The following is a 6,465-nucleotide window of genomic DNA, read 5'->3' on the forward strand; positions in this document are numbered from 1 at the left end:
ATTTCGATTGCAGGCAGCGCAGAAGCGTGTAATCCGGCGCTGCTCTCCTCGTTGTGGTTAGGAGTTCAGGAGATGCAGTTTAGAAGGATGCGTTTTTCTTGACTTGTTGAATTTCTGCGAACAAGGATTTACGAGCCTCGAAAGAAGGGAGGCAGAAAGGAATGGTCCTAATTAGACCACCGTTTCAAGGAAAAGCAGGGAGCACACGGGGTTTGAACGAAGCTGTCAAAGTGGGGACTAAAGGGAAATACTAAATTCATACACATAATAGAATTGAAAAGGACCTCGGAGGGCTTCTAGTCAGCATTACCTGAAAATCATTCAGAAACAATAAATGAACAACATGGGATACTTTGAATATAAAAGTACATGCACATTTACACCCCTAGGTAAGACATCTGTGACACCAACACATGTCCTTAATCCATTTAAATAGTTAAAGGCACATCATATAGAGTTTTTTTTAATATTAAGCCAGACTTCTGATAAAATATTTTTTATTCTTAAACATGTTTAAGAGCATTATACACTGGTTTTACTTAGTTCATTCTGAGCCTTGGGTCTCTTGATTTCATCCTTGCAGGTTCAAGCTATTTGCTAGTGTTCTGTTTTAGTTATGTGTCCCTCTTTCCATTTTTTATACTTGTCCTTTTTATCTCACAGTTTATGAGAGAGTTCTTTATGCAACCATGCTGGTTTTGTCTGGGGTCCCTTGTTTTTCTTTCTCTGTGGCATTCTGCTAGACTGTACTTTTATAATCTCATTTTTCAGTGTTTCCCAAGCATCTTGATTTATTTCCCCCTTTAGGATTGCTATCTATAGAATCCTTCCAAAGCTATTTGGAGTTTGCATTAGGGTTAGGTTTTCTGAAGATAACTCTCTTAAAGTCTAAGATACTAATTCTATTATTTGTGCCTGAATGATTTTGAATTCTAGTATGACATGGTCACTCTCCCCCAAAGTTCTGCAACTTCCATCCCTTCAATTATTTCATCTCTATTAGTAATAATTAAATCCAGTATACCAGGGATGAAATCTAAACATTTTCACTACCAGTTCTGTGGGCGTGGCTTAATTGGTGGGTGTGGCTTGGTGGTCAGGTGGGCGTGGCCAAGTCGACATCACTACTTTGCCCTTTTTTTACCTACAAAAAGAATAATAAATGAAGTACACAAAACAATAAGAGGTACACAAATACTTACATAAGAGCAATAAAAGTGTTGTCTTCAACATCGCTTCTTGCACCAATGATAATAATGACCTACGAAGAGATATAACATGATATACAAATTTAACCATTTAATACGTAAATAAAAATAACAGAAGTACACAAAACAATTAAAAAACAAAATAGGTACATAAATACTTACATAAAACTGTTAGTCGTCTTTAGCTTTGAGATGTTTCCACATAGCTATTTCAGTGGCAGTCTCATCACTTCCACTTTTCTTGCACTTGATGCGCGGATCATTGGCTGAGCAATGGTGTTCTCTGAACCATTTTTTCACTGCAGGAATAGGGTCCCATTTTGGAAGAGGTAGTCCAGTAACGTTGATGGTCATGAGGTTGGTTAGATTCGAAATTTGCTAGGCAACTTCTGCTCTCTGAACATATCAGGTTCATTTTCGAAAAACCCCTTTCCACTTCTGCAGAACTCACTGTAATTGTTCTGACAATATCTTTTGCTTTTTTGATACTGTCAGGAATTGCATACCTCTTTGAATTTTGTAAGACATTCTCCACAAAATCTCTATAGTCGTTGATGTCAATGTTGTAGTTGAAAATGTCAGAGTTGTTCTTCAGCTGCTACCCATGGAACGACTATTTCCTCAAAATCCCATTACTCTGGTACCAAAAACTGTAGAGACTGTAGTTTATTTCAGGTGTCTTGCAGTTGGTTCCCAGTTTTTAAATGCTCACAGTCCATCAGTCATTTCTGAAAATTTTTGATGATACTTTGTAAAAGTCTTTCTCAATGAAGACCAATAAATCAATGGTTTTCTATGAAGTTTATATTCCTGAAGGTTTCTGAGGTAATTAGTCCTTCAACTTTTCTTTCGTATGGGCCCTTTCACTTTGTTAGCAGTTCAAATGACTTTATTGATCTTCTCTCCAGTTTTTCAGCTTTTATTATGTCCATATTGCGTGCTTGTAGTGCAGTTGAAAGAAGTGAAATTTCCTCCAAAATGTCTATCATCAATGCCAAATCGTTTAAGAAATGTTTATTTTCCAGACGGGCAGCCATACCTGAGTATTTTGCATTCCCATGAAAATATTGATGTAGCACAGGATAAGCACGCCACACAGCTATGGTTGCCCGTAAACTACAGGCAGCCCATCTTGGCCCAAAAACTCGACCAATCCTTATGATGTTAATTTCAAGTTCTTCAGATATTTCGTCAAGTTCAATTCGATTTTTATTGGACTGCTGGAAAATAGAGCATATCTTATCAATAAAAATTTTAAAATGATTTACTTGCTTTATTTCCTTTATGGTGTCATCTAAAACAAGTTGGAGGTGATGGTTCAAGCAGTGCCATATGATGATGTTTGGAAACTCTTTTGCTATTCTAGTGCTCACTCCAGATTTTCTCCCAAACATAACACTGGCACTATCAGAGCAGAACTCTATTAAATTTTTTTGTAGTTAGTCCCAGGTAAATCCAACCTTATGCAAACTTTCAAAAACTGCAGAACATATTGTCTCTGCATCTTGTTTCTTCAATTCAACAAGTTCGACAAAAATTGTTGGTGGGTCCTCTGAGTCCTCAACTTTTAAGAAAACTAACAGAACTGGTTTGCAGGATACTGTTGAGGCTTCATCAATGATCAGACATATTTTCAGATTCCGTGCAATGATGCTGGAAAACATTTTGGTTTTAATTTTTAATGTTTGCAATGCACTCAACTATTTTCACAACTGTTGGCCTTGAATGCAACAAGCAGGAACTTCACATAGCCACAAAAAGCCCCAAAACCAACTTTCACACTTTTTCCACACAAAAGGCCACATAAAGCTTTGTGAGATTGTGTGTGTTTGTGTAGTTAGAGTGAAACACTACAGAAACACACCAAATCTCAGAAAGCTGCAGAAATATTTTATTTTATTATTTTATTTTTATTTTTAGATAAAAGCAGCTAAATTTAAAACTTCCTAAACTTTAAATGGCTATGTCTAAAAAAAAAAAACTCCTAAAAAAAAACCCCAATTAACTATTATTTTTAAAGCTCCCAAAGGAAAAAAAAAACCACAATTACTTACCCAATTGAAGGGACAAGGCAGGCAGGCAGGCAGATTGAGTTGCTCACTGATTGGATTGATTGCAGGCAGGCAGATTAAGTTGCTTACTGATGCAATGGATTTCAGAGATTGCAGCAAGCGAAGCAAGGCAGGCATTCAGATTCCTCTCTTTCTTTGATTGTCCAAGTCAATCTATTCATTTCTGCGCAATCCAATCTGTTCTTAATTACTTCACCCTCTGTAGGGATTTTCTCTGTTTTCCATCTTTGTGCAAATACTATCCTCGCTGCAGTTATTATGTGAGTAATCAAATATATATTTTCTTTACTAAATTTCTCTGGTAAGATTCCCAATAGGAACAGTTCTGGTTTTAAATCTATATGTTGTATAATTTCTTCCAACCATGTTTTAACTTTAATCCAATAGTTTTTTGCTTCTGGACATGTCCATCACATATGATAATATGATCCTGGTATCTGATGACATTTCCAGCATTTAGCTGATTTATCTTTAAACATTTTTGCCAGTTTTTCAGGTGGCATGTGCCATCTGTAAAACATTTTATATTGATTTTCTTTATATGCTGTGGACATTGTTAATTTGTAATTCCTTTCCCATAATTGTTGCCATTAATGTAGCTTAATTGAATATCCAAAATTTTTTGCCCAAACTATAATTGTTTCTTTTATTTGTTCTTCTTTTAAATCAATACTAAGTAAGTAATTGTATATTTTTAAAGCTATTTTATCATCTGTTCCCGTGAGTATCCTATCCAGTTCTGTCATTTCTAAATAAAAACCATGTAATTTACCATCTTTTTCATATCTTGTTCGTATTTGAGTTTGAGTATACCAATCCAACTCAATCCCTTGTTCTTCTATTTCTTGTTTCCCCTTCAATTCCCCCTTATCTGTTAATATATCTTTATATCTAAGAATATTTCTAATATTGATAATATTTGGATGTATTAACGCTTCCATTGTTGATAACCATGTTGGTATTTTCAAATAATATTTATCTCTGACCTTCTCCCACACCAATAATAATGCATTTCTTACATAATGTCTTTGAAAATAAGATTGGACATAACCAGCGTCACTGCAGCACAGCGGGTTTTTTCAGGGCTCCGCTGATATCCCAGCTGATCGGGGGTCTTAATTGACCTAAGCTGTCTAGTAGGGACAGCAAACTAGATAAGCATGGACTGATCAACTCAGGGAATCTGCAAACTCCCAGGTTGATCAGAGGTAGCTTCTTGAACTGAACAGCTGAGGAAAGCCGTCATAGGAGCTCCTAAGAAGCAGGGGCAGTCGCAACGGAGCAGAGAAACTAAGAGAAAATGCATCATCTAGGTGAGAATCTAATTTTCTAGATATAAGATTTACTTTATTTATTTATTTATTTATTTATTTATTTATTTATTTATTTATTTTATTATTAATATTTCTATGCCGCCCACTCTCCGAGGACTCTGGACAGCTTACACCAAAGACAGTATACTAAATAGCATATTGCCCCCAACAATCTGGGTCCTCATTTTACCCACCTCGGAAGGATGGAAGGCTGAGTCAACCTTGAGCCGGTGAGATTTGATCCGCTGATCTGCTGAACTAGCAGTCAGCTGAAGTAGCTGCAGTACTGCACCCTAACCACTGCGCCACCTCAGCTCTATAGATAGACTGGATAAATGGCTAAAGTGAGGAAGGAGAGAGGCTGTGTATTGGCTCTCCATTTCCGGTATTGAAGCTGCGAAGAAAGTGAAAGCCCAAGAGAGAAGGGAAAAATGTTCCTTCTTTTTTGAATGAACTAAATGAATTGTTAAACTGATGGGGAATTGACTTAAAAGTGCAGTTTTGGAATTAAGAAGAGCTAGAAAAGTGTTTGATTACTCTGAGTAAGAAGAGAAGGATTACAAATGGAATTACAATGATCCGAAACTGATTAAAGAATTGAAAGGGGGGGGGGAGCATAGTTTGGTTATACTGCAGTGCCATCTAGTGGCTAAAAAGAAAAGACTTTAAAAGTGATCATAAGATTTAAAGCTGACCTTGAATATGCTGGCTGTATAGATAAGAAAACATATGTTGAAGAGAGAAACACATTTTGGAAAGAAAGGAAGAGATTGGAGTCCTGAATTTGTTTTTATGTTTTGAGTTTTTGTTTTTCTTATTTCTCTAATAGTTGGGTTTTGTTTTTGTTTTTTGAGCTTTTTGAAGTACTTTGTTTTGGAATTGGTGTTTGGGTTACCTTTTTTGGCGGAGGTTTTTTGTTGTTGTTCTTTCTGATGTACTATTTGATGTGGGAATAAGACGTGAAAGAATTTTTACCGTTTAAAATTTGGATTAAGGCAAGAAGAGCCTGAAGAAGCTTATAATTTTCCCTTTTCTAGTTTTTGGCTTTACCTATTATTTTTTATTATATAACTTTTTTTCTTGGCTTTTTTTTCTTTATTATTATTATTATTATTTTTGGATGGACAGGATTTGGGGATAATTTTTTTTCTCTTGGGGGGTTTATTGGATTTTTGCAACTTTTATTTTGTATATTTTTCCTTTTGTTCTTTTCATTTTTTTCTAGTTCACCCATCGGGGTGAACTAGATATTTGAATTACAAATATCAACCAGAAGTGGATTACAAATTTGGGATATATAACGATAAGAGATGAAGAAATTTACAGCACATCTACATTCAGCATCAAGCCCCTCTACGATAGAAACATTGAAAACATAAGAAACGATGGATCTAAAAAAACTGATACAGTCACTGCATGATGATCTGAAAGAAAATTTAAAAGAAGTGAAGGAGATGATTGGGAGAAATGAAGAAAGAATTCAAAAAGTAGAGGAAAAGGCGGAGTTAACAGAAAAGAAAGTGGAAGAATTAGAGGAAAAATTGACATCAGTGGATAAAAACCAAGAACGAACAATTATTTCTCGCGAGATGGACAAAACTGATTTTTACTATATTTTCAAAATATAGAGGAAGAGAAAGGGGAAAACTTGCTGGAAGCAATGGCAGAGATGCTGACAGAAGTGTTGGAATAACCCAAGGAGAAGATAATAAATGAGATGGACGAGGTATTTAGAGTGCACACAAGATATGCAATGAGAAACAAGTTACCAAGAGTACCAAGAACAAGAAGTTCATGTAAGATTTACAAAGAAAGCGATAAAGAGATACTACAAATAACCAGAAACACTGCAATGAAATATAAAGATAAAGA

Source organism: Pituophis catenifer, unplaced genomic scaffold (genome assembly GCF_029215685.1).
Source record: "Pituophis catenifer annectens isolate HBS135680 unplaced genomic scaffold, rPitCat1.0.hap2 SCAF_2, whole genome shotgun sequence".
Lineage (NCBI taxonomy): Eukaryota > Metazoa > Chordata > Lepidosauria > Squamata > Colubridae > Pituophis > Pituophis catenifer.